This window comes from Euprymna scolopes, chromosome 27, assembly GCF_053919585.1.
Source record: "Euprymna scolopes isolate OS-2025 chromosome 27, ASM5391958v1, whole genome shotgun sequence".
Lineage (NCBI taxonomy): Eukaryota > Metazoa > Mollusca > Cephalopoda > Sepiida > Sepiolidae > Euprymna > Euprymna scolopes.
This window is the reverse complement of record NC_136508.1, coordinates 71037261-71060474: the sequence shown is the minus strand read 5'-3', so window position 1 is coordinate 71060474 and position 23214 is coordinate 71037261. Positions and strand designations below refer to the sequence as shown.

The window sequence follows — 23214 nt, the reverse complement described above, 5'->3', positions numbered from 1 at the left end:
TTTATATTCATATATATATATATATATATATATATATATATATATATATATATATATAGTGGATTTTATAGTTCCAGTGAGGTAGATATTTTTTGTTATAATCAATTTTACAACACAACTAACCTAATTTCCAATGTTGTTGTAGGTCAATTTTAAAGAAACACACTAGGCAGCTTTTACAGAAAAGAAGAGAAAACGACCGTACAGCATATCAGAAAAAAAATTGCAAGAACAGGTAAGACGCTATTTCGCTTTACACTTTATATTAATATTATTTGTCTATAACAAATGTAAAAATGTATAGTTTTTTTTTTTTTTGTCGCTACAGCGACATAATGTATTCGTCCATCGTTTGCGAAGACGATCGTAATAGTGCAATTGTTCGTTGGGTTCGTAGATGGCTTGTTATACTGATTGGAGCTGTGAAGTATTTGCCGCATGTTGGAAAGCTGTGAGAATATTATGTAGCAAAGTTGCTGACTGCCTTGTCATTTCTAATGTCACGTTTCCTCCCGCTATTTACATTGCGTGTGGATTCAGAAGTTGTAGCCGATTTGTGAGTTGCGGCACTACAGAATCATCTGCCTTTGGTTAGTTTTTTTCCAATGAATTGTTTGAGAGTGTCCTTATGAGTTTTTTTTTGGAACTCTTTACACTGTCCTCTTTTTGATATTTTTTTTTTTTTGTACAGCTCACAATAAAGAAACTGTTCTGGGCTCCTTGAAACAGACATGCGTCATATATAGACTGCTCAATTAATCTGACACTGCTGATCTATCGTATACTACTATGAAAGGTATAACCAGCATATAACCGTTATTGTAATATATAGAGACAGCTAGAGTCATATAATGCGTAGTCTAATAACATCGTTAGTCTTTACTGCGGAATTGTAATGCACGTGAAAGTATATCAACATTGATAAAAACGGGTTTACGCCTGATACAGAGCGGCATTAATCAATGAAGTAATCGTGTATTTATGGTTCTTTTGGGACCATCGGTTAGCCAATATTTGCAATGCAAACGTTTAATACGACTCAAGAACAACACCAACTACGTATGTAAATAACTATATAATACGAGTTATTCATCGCTCGAACCCTAAGATATTCATGTATATTCCATCTATTCGTCCATCTATTTTCCTTGTATTCTATATGTAAAGGGAGAAACTAATAGGACATATTATATTACTGATTCATTCTGTCTTCGAGAAAAATAAAGATTAACGTGATTTTATCTTTTACACAATTAATCAGGACAGTCTTCACTTGAACTTTCAAATAATTACGATAAACTTTTGTAGTCTATATATATATATATATATATATATATATATATGTGTGTGTGTGTGTGTGAGAGAGAGAGAGAGAGAGAGAGAGAGAAGGAGATAGCGAGAAGGAGGTGAATAGAAAGATAAAAATTGATGGATAGATAAAACAAAAGGAGAACGAGAGGGAGAGAGATGCAGACTCCCAAATGAACAGAGTGGTGCTACATAATAAATATACTAAAATAAAAAAAATAGTTGCCAATACATTTTATATTATAAAAAGAAAAGAAACACAATTTAATTTGTATTAAGAAAAAACAGACTAATGAGTTTTTCTCTGTATATTTAACACCAACAAACTGAAATGCGTATTACGTCTTCTGTGTAAATATCAATTATTATGCTTCCTGATAAATATTTCAAATGACCAGTAAGGCTTCCGGTTAACGACTAATATTATCATACTAGTTGAAAAATGCTGCACGTGAACAAGTGTTTATATTTTAAGAACACCCTCTAGTCAGCTTTTAGACAAATGGACTATCACCTACACACACGTTTTCTTTTATAGTATAGATATTTTTGTCTGAGATTCCAAATGCCAATTCGATAGGAGAACGTCGCATTAAACATTCTCGCTGGAAAAAAAAGAGTTGAGCTCAGTGGAGCGTGAACAAAAGTGTCCGTCCATTTTGATAGATGTGCGGAGACAAGCTACGAAAGAAAACGAACATTGGCGCATGTTAAAATGGCGCTTAACTTCTTACAAGGAGAGGAATACGAGGAAATATACAATGGATCAATAAATAAATAAACAATATGCGGAGAACGAGATCAAGTTATTATAGGAATTGCAGCAAGATGTGATTTGAATAAAGCAGCAGTAATGTTTGTATATATATATATATATATATATATATATATTATCTATGTTTTTCCGCACTAGTACGCTATCTGAACAAAATCTTAAAATATGTTGATTTATTGAGATTAGGTTGTCCTGATAGAAGGATTTGATATTTACGGAGCACCTTCCCTATACCACATATTTACATATTCTACTGTTATATTTGGTTGGTTGGTTTTGTTTTACGGCATATCAACATATTTAAGGTTATTTAATGCCGAATCCAGTGATTTTGAAGAAAAAATTTTAATAGAATATATATTTTTTTTCAAGTCAGTTTCTATTTAACCTAACAAGTACTAACACTCCGGGTCAGAGTGGACCTGGGAGCAATTATAATTAAAGGGTGGCTCCACACTCCCCAAAGCCCGCAAGTTGGGCCTCACCATCAGATATAGTTTAAGGCCATATCCAGGACCTCTGTTATATTTATCTTTATTTTTATAGTATTGTAAGTCATAGTAGACTAAAATCCAGACATTCTTGTTTGTTTGCACATTGAGTGTTTTAGTTGATGCTGGAAGGGCTAATAAGAAGGGAGGTTGTTGGAAATGGAAACATAAACATAAGAGAGTAAGGTTTTAAAGGAAGAATTGGATAAGTAGTTACAAAAAGGGGGGTACACGTGACCGACTGTAATATATGAATGCCATAAATGAGAATAAGATTGAAATCGAGTGTAGGCAGAAAGAAGTGGAAAATTTTAACTCTCTGATGTATGCAATGATAATGCTGCTATACTGTTGCTTTCTGTTTTAGTTCTTGTACAATAACTGTTTTAAATCGTGAGAGCTACGGCAAATAAAACCATAAGAGTATACACGGCATCTCTAGCTGATATTCAGAATTCTAGCTTTTATAAAGTATAACGTAATGACACTATATATACCGTATATTTCGGCGTATAAGGAGACCGTCAGATAAGACGAGGTACAAAATTGAAACAAAATTGAAACAAATGTTAATAACTGTATGTTGTATCGGTTATATAAGACGGCTGCTAAATCATGAAACAACGTTTGTTTAACCTAGGCTAGAAATTGCAACATGCAGTATCTTATAAACTATTAGTTTTTACTTCAAGCGTCGTCTTATTCGCCGTAATATACGGAATTTATATCTCGCTTAAGGTCGTTAATATTTCAAAATAAGAAAAACTCTAATAAAAAGGGATTATTTGTCATATTTTAAAGAATATATATGTAATAACTATTGCTTTCTTACAACGTAGCGATTTGAATATTGATAGCAATAGAACAACGTATAAGGGGGTAGATTTAACAGTTTGATTTTCTAGTTTTGTTCTTTCTATACTATTGGTAGACATAATGGAGCAGGATTACAAATTCTTCACTGATGCGATTAGCCAGGAAGAGGGTTCAATGGCAATGCCCTTTTAAGACATATGTTTATAATAGAAGTTCTTTTTTTCTAAACTACGAATTTATTCTGTTATTGCTATCAGCACAATTGTTTATCATGTATTTTTTTAACATGTCTATTAGATTATCATTCAAAAACTACCGTGTTTTAATATATGTTTAAATGACAGTTTTATTCATTTAGAACTGCTTTAAATCTTCATCGCTCACAAATTTTTCTACCAAATTTCAAACACTTGTTACAGTCTTTAAATCCCCTTACTCAGCTATATTGTGAAGAAAATATTTTCAATGTTCGTTCAGTAGAACAAACGTTGTGATGAATTTTCTCGTGTTCAAAATCGTAAAAATATGTAAGGAGGTGAGCGACACTTTTTATGACTGGTTTCCATAGCGACATCGTCGCTTCAGCGACTACTGTTGCTACTAATCGAAAAGAGGGGTATCAAGTGAAACAGAGAGAATGAAAGCATTAAAGGGAGATAATTCGAGGGATTTTCCTGAAAACAGACGACTGCCGTGCATTGTTGAAACATATATGTTTATGGAGGCAAAAAAGAAGACTGAAATTAAATAAAAAAACAAGTGAATTTATTGGAAAGCTGGAAAAATAATGGGTTACAATATAAAACATTCCTTTTAGTGTGACTAGATAATATAATATTTTAGTAAATATTATTCTAGACTACTTTTTAAAGATTCCTGATAACCTCACCATATTATGGCATATTAAATAGTACTTAGTAATACAAATGACACAACAAATACAATAAACCATGAGACAAATAATTGTTTCGTCACCATCTGAAGCTTAAATAAAAGACAATCTTATTGCCGACATTATCATCATCCAGATATATTGAAAACCATCTGCCAGGCATGTTGGGACAGGTACCTTTGTCAAACTATTCACTGTTAAATGGTCTCAATGTCTCTTTTATCGAAACCAATATACTGATTTCCGTTTTAGGAAGTGCCCTTCACAGGTATCTCCTGGTTTAATATGATGCCCTGGGGATGCTGTGAATGGTTATTTCCTGGAACGGTCGCTAACACCTTTGATATCGAAAACTATTCCATCTTATGTGATATAGTAGGAATGTTTTGCTAGATGCACGTATTAAAACGGATTAATCTCACATACATGCATGCACGCACATATCAAGTTATATTTTTCCCGAAGTTATAGATGGAACTCTGAAACATATGTATTGAATCCGCTCTCAGACGAAAGACACGCCTAAAATGAAATATTTCTATTGATAACACTTTTACCAGATTCCGATGCATTAAGGAAACTCTGTGCAATGCGAATAATAAATATATGTATATTTTTGGTGTATTTTATAAGACCGATGTTAACTTGCCAGAAATGTAAAGAAATTAAGAAAGTCGAAGAACATTTTAAATCTTTTGTAAGAATGTAAATTCGAGTCTATTTTGACATGCAGACCTTTCTTTGAATTTTCTGAGGCATAACGAGCGCCTCTACTTTCTGCGTCGAATTATGCTCGAAATAATAATAATAATAATTACTTCTCTACTGAATAAAATATATAAGAAAATATATAAAGCTAACCTAAATCTCACAGTGAATCAGCGATACCATTTGTGTTAATATATCCATATTTGATTCTGAATAGCCACCTTTTCTTTTCTTATTTGAATTATATACGCTTGCAGTAAAAACGTATATCTATTGAGGTTACTTTCGGAAATACTTTTGATACAACTTAAGTTTATTTAACTAAGCTATTAATTCACAAGCTTGGGCATAACCTCCGTTAACTTCACAAGCTTGGGTATAACCTCCGTTAACTTCACAAGCTTGGGTATAACCTCCGTTAACTTCACAAGCTTGGGTATAACCTCCGTTAACTTCACAAGCTTGGGTATAACCTCCGTTAACTTCACAAGCTTGGGTATAACCTCCGTTAACTTCACAAGCTTGGGTATAACCTCCGTTAAAGCAAAGGGAAATTGAACATATTTCTTGCGTCCAGTTTTAGATACAAATTATAATTGTTAAAAATCAGTGTTAACACAAGTATATTTTACAAAGTGTTATTAGTATTAAATACGCTTTATATACTGTGACAAGCAAAATACCAGCGTGATAAACATACATCGTTTAGAAAGTACATTATATATACACACACACTTTCGACCTTAAGCATGATGAACATTTAAGATACGGAAAACGTAGAAAGGGAAGTAACTCATGCTAATCTAACATTTGAACCTAAAATCACTTTAGGTCTCAAAATTTAATCTATTTAATACTTTACTAATCGTGCAGGAATCTGTTCCAGGCATAAACAGTACAAAAGAAAAAGACTTTGGAATCGGAAACCATGTCTACGTTCTAGTGCAGAACACCCCAGATTGAAAAAAAAACAACAAAAAAATAATAATTGTGTTTCTTTATATCAATTTCCAGTAATGTTTTAATGAAATGTTTCAAGCAGCCTTTCTACTTTGTTATGATTTGCTTATTATTATAGATTTGCTACAACTGAATGCGCCATACGATTTCAATATATAATTTAACTCATCGGTACGCAGTATGCATGTTTCCATCCTTTCATCGAAAACATGCATAGGTTTTTGCTAAGGTATTCGCCGAGTAATTTATTGTGGCGCTGGGGATTCGCTTGCATTATGTACAAATTAGTATCCACTCATTTATATTATGATAATTATTGCAGTTTTTTTTTATTGTTTTTTTTTTTTTTTTTTTAGAAATAACAACTGTTCTTTATCGAATAGAGCTTTTTAAATTGAAAAGAGATTGAAGATTTATAATTCGGCTGGATACTATAAAAATATCTGCGATTTAGTATTTACCAAGAATGAGGGATTTGGAAGGGAGAGATAATTTTAAGGTGATGATGGGAAACCAAAGGAGAAGCAGAAACCATTACATGGAACCGCAAGTATTCGCATTTCAACAACATATGCCAGACAGACTAATATATAAATTAACCGCACTGTACAAAAAATATTCGTTTAATATATATATATATATATATATATATATATATATATATATATATATATATATATATATATGTGCGTGTGTGTGTGTGTTTTATATTTTATTACCGTTTTATCTCTTCAGTTATATATGTTTCAGTTGCCAGATTTACGATCCATTTTACGATATATATATATATATATATATATATATATATATATATATATATAGCATAATGTCTGTGTGTGGGTGTGTGTCTGATCATTAACAGGCTCTTATATGGTTGACTATTTAAAAAAAAAAAACGATTACATATAATGATAGATGTATCGAGACACAGGAATGGGTATGTTTGATCCTGCAGAACGGTGGTCCATTAAAATTATGGCGTCTGCGTTCGCGCCTGGTCCACAAAGTATGGAAATAAAAAACAAATTAAAAGAAAACGTTTACAAGTGTGTTTTTTGCATAGATATACATAAGAATACTTTGATAACTGTGTTTTAACTTAAATAGGGAGGGTATAATAAAATTGTGGGGTGTGCGTTCGCGCCTGGCCTCCATAGAATGGAAATAGGCACAAACTTTAATAAAGACTTTTCATATCTATTTGCGTAAGTATACTTTGATAATTATGTTTCAGTTTGAAGATATATGGTATAATAAAATTATGGGGTGTTCGTTCGCGGCTGACCTCCATAGAATGGAAATATCTTACAAAGTTTAGCAAGGTTTTTTTTAATATAGATCCACAGAATATTATGGTAAGTGTTTCAGTGTGAACAGGTATGGTATAATAAATTATGGGGTTTATCTATTTTATTTTTACTTTCATCATATTTTGCTTTAGTTCTGATACCCTCGATTTCGAAGATATCTCTTTACAACCCTTCCATTACATAACCTATCATATTTCATAAATCAGAGTCCATTTTCTGTAGGCTGTTTTTGAACCCAGTCAACGACGGGTACTTTTGCGTGTATATATATATATATATATATATATATATATATATATATATATATATATATATATATATATATATACATACTATACGTATAACATTTTTCCAATCAGCACAATTTATTAATCTCGTTGAAAATTCATTTACACTTTCATGTGCCTAACAAGTGTTTCGTTGAATGGTAGGAAAACACCAAACAACTTGTCAGAAACAGTTTACAATGTTCCGCAAAAAAACAATGAACATTAGAGATTTTTCTTTGATCTAACATGATAAATTTGATGAAAAAAGATGAAAATATTTACCCGTTAAAATTTACGGTTCAAAAGGGAAAATATCAAATTTACAGGAGGCTAATCATGAATTAGAAAATTTATTTGCGTTTGTTTGGAACTGATAAACTAAGAAATTTACTTCGTAATTATATTTTCTCGATAGGAATTTATATACCCTATTTGATTTTTAGTACGAAACTAAGCTTTCTATGAGTTTCGCTCAATTTCATAGCAATCCAAGTGAAACAAACTCATTGAAATTGCCGAGCACTAACGTAATCACAACACATATATATACCCTATTTCATTTTAAGATATATATATATGTGTTGTGATTACGTAAGTGCTCGGCAATTTCAATGAGTTTGTTTCACTTGGATTGCTATGAAATTGAGCGAAACTCATAGAAAGCTTAGTTTCGTACTTCTTCAGTTAAGAAGTCTTTTGACTGATTACATATAAAACTTCATTAATAATATTTTATGAAAAATATCCCATAAAGTTTCGCTTTTACTTTTTGAACCGAACATTTTTAAGCACGTCTATGATTAGAAAGAATAAAATATCGCGTGCGATGTGTAGTTTGGGGTCTAAATATTTATACATCTTCTCTGAAAGACAGTTACACTATATTTTCATTAAGAAATCATATTTTCATTAAGAAATCATATGTTATTTTCATTAAGATTAATTAAGAAATAAAAGGATTTCTTTTTCTTTTCATCAATTTTTTCATCTTTAATCGATAAAAAATCCCTAACTGTTTTTCGTAAACTGTTTTTAATCAATTGTTTTTTTTTACCATTTAATGACATTCATGCAAAACATTCAATGAAATTCGTATAAAACATTATGAATGAGAAAAAAAACATATATTTGCCTTTGGAGTTTTTACTACTTATATACATACATCTATAATATAATTCTCACCGGTCTGTTTAAATATATATATATATATATATATATATATATATATATATATATATATATATATATATATATGAATTTATATATGTAGGTATGTTTGTATGTCTCGCAAAAAGTTTCGACAGAAGCGAAGGATTCTTACTAGATTAGTATAATTTTTAAGTGCGACCTTTCAGACAACAAATATAAATAAATAGCCAAAAAACATTAATTACTATACTCTCAAATGGGTATTTCTGTAGACGTGGGGTCGTTTTTTCCGATATTTTCGAAAAGCTTCGCCTCTTTTCAATTACTTTGCCTTAATCTAAACCTACGTCACTTCCGGTGTAGCGATCGGTGCAACAGTGAACGCATTACACTGTTTTTACTTTCTTAGCCTCCACTCGCGGTACGTGTTCGAGCCTGCCTGCCTAGTACAACTATATTTCTTTGTTATTGCTCAAGACAGACCTCCAAACACCCGCGCAATTCCGGGCATCCAGTTTAGTTTAGTATATATATATATATATATATATATATATATATATATATATATATATATATGCATATATATACATATATATATATATATATATATATATATATATGAAAGTATATGTACGAAAGTATAAATTTATGTGTGAACTTTAAGTATTTTCTTAAACAGTGCTCAATACGAAAGTATATGTACGAAAGTATAAATTTATGTGTAAACTTTAAGTATTTTCTTAAACAGTGCTAAATACGTAGGGAGAGCTAGGTAGTAAGTTATAAAATATTTATGTCGATCAAGCTACACTGAATATTCCGTGTTATAATAATAATAATAATAATAAAAATAATAATAATAATAAAAATAATAATAATAATAAATCAACTCCAGACAATAACAACCATAGTAGAAATAAAAATAAAAATACTAATAATGAACAAGATAAATGTAATTGATGATACCGCACACTCTGCTCACTTTAAAATAAATGTCTACCAAAAAACATAGTTTACCAGGCAACAATATTTGTGAGAGAAAACCCGAATAACAAAAAATATTACGTAGGTCTGACTTCCTTAGATTAAAAAAACTCGATAATGTGACCACAAAAGTGCATTAAATAATAATAAAAACACCGTATAAAAACAACGCTAGCAAACAAATACTGGGAACTCAAGGAAAGCGGACGTTTGCCGGTGTCGAATGGAAAATCGTACCACAAGCAAACATATGTAGAGACTTAGACGATCCATATAGATTATGCCTTCAAGAAAAATTCGCTTTCCTATAATTTAAAGAACGTCAACTATTATACTGTAGGAGAGAAATAGCGACAACTGTGTTCCCAATATAAAATTTACCCTAGGATAGAGATTCAAAATAATTTTAAAACTAACAATAACAATAGAAAATAAACAAATAAAATAAATAAATAAATACATAAATACACATGCATATACATAAACTAGTTTATATATATATATATATGTATATATATATATATATATATATATATATAAACTAAGCTTGATTTAAAATATGTCAAGGCACTAGATATCTACGCTCAGTAGCACGCACAGAGGAACGGGTCAACAGGAGGTCAAATGGGCATTTTTCCTGTAAGTTCCTGCTAATTGGCTGATTAGGAAGTGTGCGATGGATACTAGAAAGCTGATTGGCTAACAAAAAACTCAATAGAAGGTGCGTATATAAAAACGCGAGACAACCACAAAATTCTCGCATAAGCCTGAAGAATCCTAGAGTGAATGAAACGCGGAAGTTATATTATATATATATATGCATGTATGCATATATATATATATATATATATATATATATATATATATATATATATATATATATATATATATACGATTTCTTATTACAATCTCCAATTTATTAAATACATCTTTTTATCGTGTGGTAAATATTTTCAAATGAGTGTTTAAATTATAAGGTACCTGCTAACATAATGACCATGTTCAAAGCATAGAATTGCGTAATATTTCTAGTTTACTACATCTACACATTGGCCGAGTTTTTAATATGTAATCTAGTTTTCGAAAAGAGAAAAAGAATCCCTTCTCAACTCATGAAATGTCTATATAAGACACCAAGCAAAAGTCCGCTTTTTCGGTAGATTTATGCATCACTATCAATAAAAATTGGAATTTTGGATTGTGATATGCACATTATTGTAGGCCAAAAAGGTAGAGTATTCTTAAACTTATACTCTTTTTCGATATCTGAATCGCTGAGATTTAAACTGCACTAATCCTTAATTAACACAGATTCGTTTAAATTTTGAATATATTATTTTGTTTATTACAAAAATATTTTTAGCGTATTTTCATATAAATGCGCCAGCAAGACTAGAGCTGTGACATTAGAATATTTTTTCATTCCTTTGACTCCCGGGTATATATCTGACACAGTAAAACACAGTCAATCAACCGAGAACCGCATAAGTTTATATAAAAACATATAAGATATTAACCGATATATACCGAAGAGTCAAAACATTGAAAAGAGTATGCTGTTGTCACAGCCCATGTAATATGATTAAAATAGTTACAAAAACAACTAACAATATCTAATAGACGCTATCTCTCTCCCACTCTCTGTTTTTCTATCTTTCCCTTTTATCAAGTATGGCATCTGATGGTATTAAACATATAAGTTAAAGCTATTGTGACATTTCTACATATGTATGTAAAAGAGGCATGGCATATTTTGTTTCATATTGCAATATAGAGATCGTTGTAAAATGCGTGCTAGAACTGGAAGCTTAAACGCATTGAATTGAAATGAAGACATTATACACAATTGCTGTTGGCATTTGCTGCCTGAAGAATTTCCTCTCGAACAAAATGGCGTCATGTGTAAAGCCAGCGACAGATCCTAATATCAATCCGCTTCGACGATTGTCATTCACAAAAGATTGGTCGAAGAATGTTTTATATTTCATATAACTAGATCTGTGATATAAATACGATGAGTATAAACGAAAGCGATACGAGATGATATAATTGAACATTTTTCATTCAAGGCCAAAAGACGGTTGCTTAAATATTGCTGAATGTCGTATACTTTGTATTGAAAGCTCACCAGAATGTTAATTAAGTTATCTTACAGGAACATCTTTAAGCCATTATATATATATGCATATATATATATATATATATGTATATATATATATATATACATATAAGCGAAAATGTGTGTATGTATGTATGTGTGTTTGTTTGTATGTATGTGCGTTTGTATGTCTCGCAAAAACTTTCCACACGAGTCACGAATTTTCGCCAGATCGGTATCATTTTATAGTTAGATCCTTCGCCCGACAAATATCGAAAAATTGGCCAAAAACGTTAATTCCTTCCCCCTAACATGATCAGTTTTCTACAGGGGGTACGCAAAAACCATCCTCTCATGACGATGTCGCTTCTACGCATGCGTCATACGACCTCGTAACCTGACCTAGTTTCGTCGACGTCGTCTTAGCACAGCTACTTAGAGCGAGGCCTTCGAATCGTGATGTAAGATGTCTTCTTTATTTCGATTTTTAAATTTTGATAATGAAACAGGGTTATTTAATCCATTTTCACGTGTTTTTTTTTGGGGGGGGCGTATTTTTCACGTCCTTTTTTCTGTTTTTTTTTGTTTTTTTTTACTCCGCTGATACTTAGGTTTTCATTAACAACCCCCATACCCGCCCGACCACACACACCCAAAAACACCCGAGCAACGACGGGTAACCCCCGCAGGATGTCTTCTTTTTCGAATTGATAAATTTTCATATTTAAACAGCGTTATTTAAGCCATTTTTCATGTGTTTTTTGGGGGTATTTTTCAGATTTTTGAAAGAGGTTTTAACGTTCGTTTTTCTGTTTTAATATTAAAAAATACTTAATTCGCTTATTCTTATGTTTTGATTAACACCCCCCTGCCCGAGCACACACACTTCTAATCACCCAGGCAACGCCGGGTACCCCCTCCCCGATTCGATTTTTTTAAATGTTAATATTGAAGCAGGGTTTTTTAAGCAATTTTCACGTGTTTTTCAGACTTTTTTAACGTTCGTTTTTCTGTTTTTTTTTTGTTTTATTTTACTTCACTTATTCTTAGGTTTTCATTAATATCCCCCACCCCCGCCCGACCACACACACCCAAAAACACCCGGGCAAAGCCGGGTAACCCCCGCTAGCCATTTTTCACGTGTTTTTTTTTTTTTTTGGGGGGGGGTATTTTTCAGATTTTTTACAGAGTTTTAACGTTCGTTTTTCTGTTTTCTATTTTTGTTTTTCCGATTTTTATATTTGACATCGTTCGTTTGCCTTACGTTAGTTGTTTTTGTGTTTTTTTATATCTACTTCGCTTATTCTTATGTTTTGATTAACACCCACCCCCGCCCGAGCACACACATCTCCTAACACTCGGGATACGCCGGGTACCCTCCGCTAGTATATATATAAAAGCGAAAATGTTTGTGTGTGTGTTTGTATGTTTCGCAAAAACTTTCGACACGGGCCACAGATTTTCGCCAAATAGATATTTTAAAGCTCTAACCTTTGCCCGACAAATATCGAAAATTGGCAAAAAACTTTAATTCCTTCAACCTAAACTAGGCCCTTTTCAACAAGAAGGGTGCCGAAAAAATCGTTCCTTCATTTTCTCTGATCCTGCTACTACGACAATGACGTAATGTTTGACCTAGAAAACGTTTACGTTGATTTCAAGTGTTTTTAAAGGTTTAATGTTATCATTTATTAAGTGTATTTCTTTTTGGTGTAGGGTAACGTGTCGGGCATTTTTTTCTGCCTTAGCCTCGATGCTTAGCGTTCGAGCCTGTCTTTCTACCTATTTTTTTTCTCTTTTACACCTTTTATTTTTCCTTTTTTTACGTTTGTTCGCTGTTTTGCTTTGTTTTGGTTTTCCCAATTTTTTTTTTTGAACATCGTGTTTTTTTATAATATTAAAACAAGGTCACCCTCTCCTACATACACACCTCCAAACACCTGTGCAACGCCGGGTACCCCCGCTAGTATATATATATATATATATATATATATATATATATATATGATGATTGCAACGTCTTGTCAGACGAGTGCCACTCCATCAGACACTTAAAATTCATGAGCAGAAAAATGACTTCCATCGCCACAGGACCACTTTTATAGACAAATGACCGAGGGAGCATCTATCCACAGATAATGTTACAGAGTCTTAGCTTTGTACGACAGATAAGTCTCTCTCTCATTTCCAAATGTTGAGATCCAGCAACAAGAAAGTGCAAGATAGCCAGCAACAAGTTAAACTGCAGACCAGCTTAATGCAGGTACTGGTCTCCTGCTTAATGTTTTTTTTTTAAATCAGAGATTTGCTTCTCCTAGAAAGGTTGCTTCCACCACGGCTTACGGGAGTCCTCTCCACCCCAACACACACACACACATACATACATACATACATATACACAAACACATACGGTGCTACGTGGCCATTGACCCCGAAAAAGGGTTCATTTGCCCTTAGGAAGGTCTTGTTTTAGCCACACCCCTAACCAAACAAGTCTGGCGGGGGGACCAGTTTAGTCGCCGGTGACCCGACCATGAAGCAGCTAGTACTGGGTTACATATTACCAGAACGTATGACATGACCTGACTATATATATATATATATATATATATATATATATATATATATATATATATATATATATATATATCTTAATACACGCAAGATTCGATAAAATGTACATTAACATAACAGGCTAGATACTCTGCATTCCTAGGAGAATCCTTGGCACAGCTCTTATAATAATCGGCTGAATTTGTATGAGATTTTCCCGAGGAAAGATACAAGTTTATTTTACTCCATTTCGAAACCTAATTACACAATGTTGACACAGACCCAGGAGACATGAAGTAATCTTAAAATTTATGACTAATAAAGAATGGCAAAATAATAACAACAACAATAACAACAACAACAACAACAACTACTACTACTACTACTACTAATAATAATAATAATGATAATAATAATAAAAATAATAATAATAATAATAATAATAACAAGCAGAGAGGTTCGGTATAGTCAGGTTTGTAAATACGATTAATTAGATTTTAATTTATGCAGATTTCGTATATATTAATACAGATTCAATTTTCTCTTTATTCTTATATATTATAAATTTGTACTTTAAAAAATAAGATTGTATCAATCTCAATTGGTCGCATCAGCCTGAAACTAAACCGAAATGAAAACATTTGAATATAAATGTGTATAGATATATAAATATATGTGTGTGTATATTTATATATATATATATATATGTATATATATATATATGTGGGTGTGTGCGTGGCGCGTGTGTGTATACGATGAGAATTATCGAAATAGTATTCCGACAAAATAGAGCAATAAAGAACTCGGTTTGTTCCTTTTAATTTCTCTCTCTGTCTCTTAATCTCAATATCTCTCTTTCTCTTTCTCTCTCTCTCTCTCGACAGATATATATAATATATATATATATAATATATATATATAATATATATATAATATATATATAATATATATATTATACATATAGTAAAAGTGGTAATTAATAAACACCTGAAGAAAATGTTCAATACTGTTGTAGAGCAAATATACGTTTTATTTTTTTATTGCCGTATTTTTCTGTTAAGTTACATTATTGTTTCGGCTACATGACCGTTCTTTGCCCGTCATGTAGCTTCCTCATACTTTTACAGAAATACTCGTTTATGGTGGAATGAATGGGTGAATGGTGTCTTGATAAGTATTTCTTGACTTGTCGGGTGTTCGCTTAGGTTGGGAGGCGGGGGGGGGGTTATGATTCAGTTTATCTATTTGATGTGTATTTGTTGTTAAGTGCTTGGGGAGGGTTAGCTTGCGACCGTACGCGCGAGCGCACCATACGTACATACACACACATATACTTAAAGAAACGCTCATTTGTACACATACATCTACCCATGCAGGCGTATACATGGGCTTACATGCATATATTGGTTCAGTCCAATTTGTACGCCTGCATGGGTATATGGGTGTCGATGTGCGGGTGTCTGTATATGTGCGCATCCATGCTTACGCGCACATACGCAATTTAACACCTTGTGGAAATTTGGGGTCAGCGGGAGCAGCGCGGGTGTATATACATGCATGTATGCATACGTGCATGAGTTTTCATGCCTAGGTGGAGATGTATGTGTACAGATGAGCGTTTCCTTAAGTATATGTGTGTGTATGTACGCATGTGTGTGCTCGCGCGTACAGCCGCAAGCTAACCCTCTCCAAGCAAGATATCATCTCACCAACGAGACGCCAACAACCTAAATCTTGCGACTCGAAATTTAAAGTAACCCCCTAACCCCACATATCTCCCTCACCCCTCCATGTATCCCTATGCCCTTAGCCACACAAGAGATGAACTTCCTCACAACCACCTAATATCCTTAAACTCCAAAACTAAAATATTACTGACATACCAAGCACCCCCTCCCATCTCCCCCCTTGTTCCATTTCTCTTTTTCCACCTTTCTCTCGCACCCCTCCTCTGACACCATTCACCCTTTCATTCCACCATAAACGAACATTTCTGTAAAAGTCTGAGGAAGCTACATAACGGTAAAAAAACGGTCGTGTAGCCGAAACAATAATGTAACTTAACAGAAAAATACGGTAATAAAAAATAAAACGTACACACACACACACATATATATATATATGTATATATATATATATATATATATATATATATATATATATATATATAGTCTTTGAAGTTTTTAACCTTTAAAACTATACCAAAAAAATCATTTTTTATCATTCGTTAGAAAACCATCTAGTCAGTAAGTCATTTAATCACCTGCAATCACTGCATCAACTCGCTCTCGAATTTACTATAATACCAATAATTTATTTTTCAAGGGATCATCAGTTGTTTACCATGAAACCCTGTTTCGGGGATTTAAAAACAAAACAGTATATTACATCATGGCTCCCCCACAGTGTTGATCAAACACCACCACTCTTAATCTTAGGAAGAAGACATTTTACAAACATTTAATCCAATTTCCTATTCTTAATTGCAATTACTAACCTTTCATACTATAAAAATGAATTTCTTACCTGTGCGATCCATCAATTTCCACATTTAAAATGGATACATATTTTATTTTTTTAATTTATCAGTCTTGTATTTATTAGATTAGGATTAATCCATTTAACTACTTATCACCCCCACTATGATTAGTATTTAGTATATTTACATTCTTATTTAAAATTAGATATATAAATGTTAAAAATATTATTACATATATACATTTTTTATTTATTTTTTTTTTTTTAATATAAATTTATTATATATAATTATAAATACATTTTATACATTGCTAATATAGTTTTGGATTTACTTTATATATATATATATATATATATATATATATATATATATATATATATAACCGAAACCATGAAGAATTCCTGGTAAAATTTTTTATAAAAATAAATGAGTTGAGTGCCATCAGCTATAACCGAAACGTTTACCCAAACTTATGAATAATTCTTGGTAAAACAAATTATTTCAAGCAATGGAAGGCCATTAAAATTAAACGATATTTACTTGAAAAAAAAAGATGAAAGCATGGCACACAAAATAACACAAACGCTATCGTATATATACAAGTATCATTAAAATGTAAACTCTCCTAGTTTAACTCAAACAAAATGAAAAGCTACTCCACTGAAAAAATCCAAGAACATCACATGGAACCAAGAAATCTGAAACTGTATAATTTTCACTTCCCCCCTGTAACAACTGTTTTGCCGGTATCATCTTTCACCATGCCAAAAATAATACGAAAGGGGTGATTAGTATAGAAAGACAGAGGTGATAATATACTAATTCGGCATCCACTAAATGGGTGCGAAAAGAACTATGACTTTGGAGAGACTAATTGCTATTAGCATTTCAATGAGAACACATGGTCATTGCTACCGAGATATTAATGGAAAACAACTGTTGCGATGATGCAATTTCATTCGCAACATGTATCGAATGAGGTATAAAGAATATTAAGAATCTGGTGAGATTTATTGCCGGCCGCACTGCAGGGAACATCACCGGTTGTTGTCAGTTAGCAATCTCTGTTAAGCTGTTTGAGAATTCCTAGTTAGTATGTGACAGCTACTAACGCTTGTAGCAGCAGCAGCAGCAGCAGCAGCTGTATGACCCATATGCTAATGTCCGAACCAATGTGTGAAGTGACATCAGAGCCGAAGACGAAAAGGGAAATAAAAAAGTGAGAAACAAAATGCAGTACGTGGTGTGAACCAGAAAGTAAAACGCGTGCAGCGTGAAATGGAGGTTAAACTCCGTGGTGACAGCGAGAGAGATTTAAGCACTTTCACGACGGCAGGGTGTTGTAAAGTACCTAGTAGTCAAAGATAAACTAAGTGACCATTAAAATGAGAGGCAATGCGTTATTTTTTCCCCCAAGAAATAGGAATAAATGCATTTCATTTCAACTGAAAAAAACCCGAGTCGCCGTGGATAGAGACCGTAAATCTCTACGGTTCCAGGTACACATTGTCTAAGATATCGGTTTAAATCCTTACAAAAGTCGGCCAGAGGCTTACGTAGCAAAAAAAAAAAACTGATGAGACGACAACAACTATGGAAAGCAGTAATTACTGAGAATGCAGTTAGGAGATTCGGAGTTCCTATCCCGTCGTGGTTACCATCTGACGAAGGCCAGGGAAATAGTTGACCGACATTTCGTGAAACAATAACTAAAACAGATGAGGATAATAGCACGCAATAAATAAATTAATATATACTACTCATCTCAGTAATGAAGTGCAATTAAATAATATATAAACTACTACCACTACTGCTACAACTACAACTACTACTACTACTACTACTACTACTACTAATAATAATAATAATAATAATAATAATAGTAAATGACTCGCACTAGGTTCATCAAACACTACATTTACAAAACTGCAGAGTGCTAGATGTGCAAATTGTGTAATTACATGGCAGAAACGGCGCATATTATATGAGAATGCTCTATTCTAGCTCAATATCAATATAAAGAAAAGACACGTCATAGTGGTTTTACTCATACACTGCGATATATGCTAACTCTATGAATTAGACCACGATGAGAAGAAGTACAGGAAAGCGGCAATGTCAGACTAGTTTTAGATATGCACATACCAACTGATAAGGTTATTGAACACTCTAAACGTGAGTAAATATTTTTCTGAACAAACTCAAAAAGATTTTCTCAATCACTAAAACGATTTTGATGCCAGAGAAAGCAAAAAAAATAATAAATAAAATAAATATAAAGATCTGAAATGAATATTGGTTAGAATATGGAAATATGAATAAGGCAATGTGATTCCCATTGTAATTGGAACGTTTGGAACCATGAATAAAAGTCACAATAAATTGCTTAATCAGCGTCTCGAGAAAATTACGTTTTCCATTTTTACAAAAGGCTTGCTTTTCAAAACGGAAGAAGGCTTAAATCTCAGCTTGAACGTCTAAAGTCAAAACAATTGATACGATGTTCAGGAAAAAAGTCTAACTAAGAATATCTAATAAGCGACACCTTTATTACATAGTAATTCTGATTTATTTTATCAGCATCTCCCTGGAAAGGAATGGGATTAATTTTCAGGGGATTTCCCTCAATTCCAGCTCCAAACAAGGAGCTTCAAAGATCAAGGGGTTTTCTAAGGATGTTGGTGGTACCTACAATAGCAGAAGTCTGAAGGCCGCCTAAAACATCAGAGATTCGTAGTTTTGTCCAATTATCCTTCCAGACAGATGATGATGATGATGATGATGATGTTGTCACTCAAATTTCAGTTAAGACCAATAGCCGCTACCAACGAGAAATCAATGGCAAGCAGTTGTTGCGATAATTCAAGTTTATTTGCAAATGTTATCGAAAGAGGTGAAGAGTCCTAGAAACTTGGGGAGACTTGTTGTCACTCATCTTACAGATATACCCACATGCTGATTTCAAGGATAGATCTTTGATGACCTGTGTGGGAGCTTCTTGTGAGCCAATAGTACTAATAAATGCGAAAGCTGAAAAGTCACATGGAAGTTAAAATACAAACAAGACAAAAGTAAAAGTAAAAAGACAAAAACCCAACCACATGGATCAAAGAAAATGAAAGCTTCATATTCTTATTTAACTGTTCCTCCCTTTCATTACAAAGCTCCGGTCTTGGTGTTTTTATGCAAAATTGTCGTGACGGATCGAGGAGGATAGAAGATTGAGATTGACGAGAGACGGCAGAGTGCAGACATTCACTGCAAGCATGCGGATTATACTAGGTCATTGGACACGTATTTGACACTCAAATCAAATGGAAGCTCGATGATCGTTTATAGATCGTTGTGATAACTCAAACTTTTTTGCTATTTTTATAGCAAGATGTGACGAGTCCTGGATATCTTGAGAAAAACTTAATGCTACTTGGACTCCAGAAAACCCGACCGGTTCTTATCAGAGAACAATAACTTTTGATATCCTGTGTGAGATTCTTCTTCTTCTTCTTCTTCTTCTATTATTATTATTATTATTATTAATAATAATAATAATAAGAAGAAGAAGAAGAAGAAGAAGAAGCACATGCACAAAACTGGCTAGACAGCTGAAAATAAGTATGGCAGATGAAAAAAGTCAAGATAACACCAATTATTGTAAAAGCACTAAAAGTAATGCCAAGTAACTTCGAAACAAGAATGAGAACAGTTGGAATCAAGGGGCTGGATGAGATGATACAAAGAATAGCAATAATGAAAATAGCTGCAATATGAATGAAAACCATTGAATATGAAGACTAATACAGTGTAACCCAGATATATGAGACCTCTTTTTCTGCCCATACAACGCTCTTATATCGAAGTAACACTTATATACTGGGGTACATTGTACATTAACACAGGCTGTAATTTGGGATCAGAGAAAACTTATCTTATATCCGTTTTTCTTATATTCCGGTCCGTTATATACGGGTTACAGTACACACAACGTCGCTTTCTTCCTGTTCATCGATTAGGCTTCTTTTTAACGTTTGTTCATTTGGGTTTCTAGCCTCATTACCCATCTATATTTATACGATGCATCTCTCCACGGCTGTTTACTGGTTCAAACGTCTTGGCCTCTGCATAAATTAAATTGTTTAGGTTTGCGATTGTATCTTTTGTGATTTCAGGGGGGGGGAGACTGTTAACCTTCTCTGTTTCTTTTTTAAATTTCTTCTGTCCCCCGTTCTTCACGATGAGAGCTATGATTGTTTTTTCTTCGTTAATGAACTGTATTATTTTTTCTATTTCATCTGCTTAATCCTCTGGTAGTTCTGTTTCATTGTTCTCGGTTTCCACGTTTGTAGACTTCGGTCTTCGCAGGTCCTCCACCTGTGGTGTTCCTACTTGTGGGGCTTCCCCGTGGGGTTTTTACACGTGCACTAACAGTCAGAGATGCTTCATACTCGTTTTCCTCATTTATTTTTCGCTCTATTTCCGTTCGCTCCAGTTTATAAAGTCAGCCTCTCTTCGTTAATGCCGGACAACGCCGGCTACATTTGCAAGTATTTTCTAAATTTTCTGCAATTAAACGGCATATATCGAAATACATGCGTGTGTATAATGCATTTATATAAGCATAACTGCATAAGAAGTAGTTATACTCGGATCATAGCTTTAATCGGATATATACCTTGGGTTCAGCCATGGTTTCGGGGACGAAACATCATTAATTGTAAATGAAGTGTTTTCATTTGAAGCACGATTCCTGCAGGTTGCTTCTTTGACGCCATTTTGTTAGAAATGCCAAATTCATGCTGATACAGTACTTTCAATTCCAACGCTTTTAATACAATTTCTTTGTCCGTTCTATAGCCCTGTGTTCACCGAAAATTGACCTATCAGTGAATCCTGGGCTTTCGACTGTTATCATAAATATATTTTTCATCCATTTCTATCAATGTTCTCTCGGGGATTTTCCAACATTTCGAATTACCTACATTCATTTACTCAAGTGATGATTTCATGAGTTCTACTAATTAAATAAACTAAACACACGACAATATTTGAAAGCTGGTAAGCGAATATTAGTTCAGATGGAAATTTAAACTGGTGCTCTCAACCGGCTATAACGGGGTAGTCCTTCTTATTTTTTGCGCATTATAAAGCAAATGTTCTACGTTTTTACGCAGCTCTGTGCAACAAATTTAAACCTGCATCAATTGTGCAATAAAAACCAAACAATGTGGTGTTATATACTATGGCTCTCTTTCTTATATTCACATATTATTGGGTCAGTTTTTTTTTTTAGCCCAATCTTATCGTAGCGATTTTTCATATTCCAGTTTCTGTTCACAGATGGATGAGTGTTTTATACTGAGGCCAACATTCTTCTGGACCTTTCGGGAGGGTCTTAATGAAAGAATCCCACGTACATGGGAAGGAGACCTTCCTTAGGTCCATAGTTGTATTCCAGTCTCTTTCTGAGATCGATATAGCTAAGGACCTTCATAACTTCAGTTGTTGGACAAGTCGTCCATGCCCATGAAAAAAATGGAATCATATTATGTTTAAAAAAAAAAAAAAAATTCTAATTAAGGAATAATATATATATATGGAATCATATTAGTTCCCCGATTTATGTTTTAAGTATCGTCCATAGGTCCGTTCGTGCGTCCGGCCGTGCGTCGGTCCGTGTGTCCGCCCATACGTCCGTGTGTCCGTTCGCGTATCCGTTAGTCCGGACGATTGCCAGATAACCGTCCATTAGTTTTTTCCTGAAATTTTGCCAAATTTGTATTTCATTAAATAGATGTGCACACTACTTTTTTTTTTTTTTGCGAAAATTTTCGTTGCGTCGGTAGGGTTTCAAAAAAGGTAAAAAAAAAAAAAAAGAAATGCCCCAAAATGGCTAAAAATGGCACAGTTTGCCCCATAACTTTTGATCCATCAATTAGATTATCTGAAACTCGGCCAAAATGTGGATGTCGTAATTCTTGATATGAATCCAGTATGGGTGACCTTAGCAGAATTCTGGTTCGCGTCCTCGGGACTTTCAGTGCTAAAAACGTCCCTTTTCGTGACTCTTTATTCATATTTCTCAACAAAAACTTTTAAATGTTTTACCATATAGTGTTTTTCACGGTGATCAATTAAAATATACATGCGTTAAAGCCTGGAACTACACCGTTTTCAATTTACTCTAGGATTTAGCACTCCCAGGGGCTCAAAAATGGAAAAAAAATGGCACTTTTTGACACATGGCGTTTTATCAACCCATTAGATTTTCTTGAATCTTGTCCAAAATGTGGAGGTCATTGTTTTTTTTAATATAAATGCAGTATAGTTGTCCTGGCAAAATTCAGGTTCGCATCCCTCTAGGACTTTTAGATCTACAAAAAAATGCATTATTGGAGCTCTCTATTTTATATTACTTAAAAAACCAA

The 23214-nt window shown here is 33.2% G+C and overlaps 1 protein-coding gene across 1 annotated transcript in view; it reads left to right on the top strand.

Annotated features, from left to right (window-relative positions):
- The window catches only part of LOC145248915 (sex peptide receptor-like), a 1158544-nt gene that overhangs the window by 910310 nt on the left and 225020 nt on the right, over nucleotides 1-23214 (top strand). Inside the window, exon 7 of the mRNA XM_080110699.1 lies at nucleotides 146-235. The gene's annotated coding sequence lies outside the window, so the exon portion shown is untranslated. The remainder of the gene's footprint in view (nucleotides 1-145; nucleotides 236-23214) is intronic.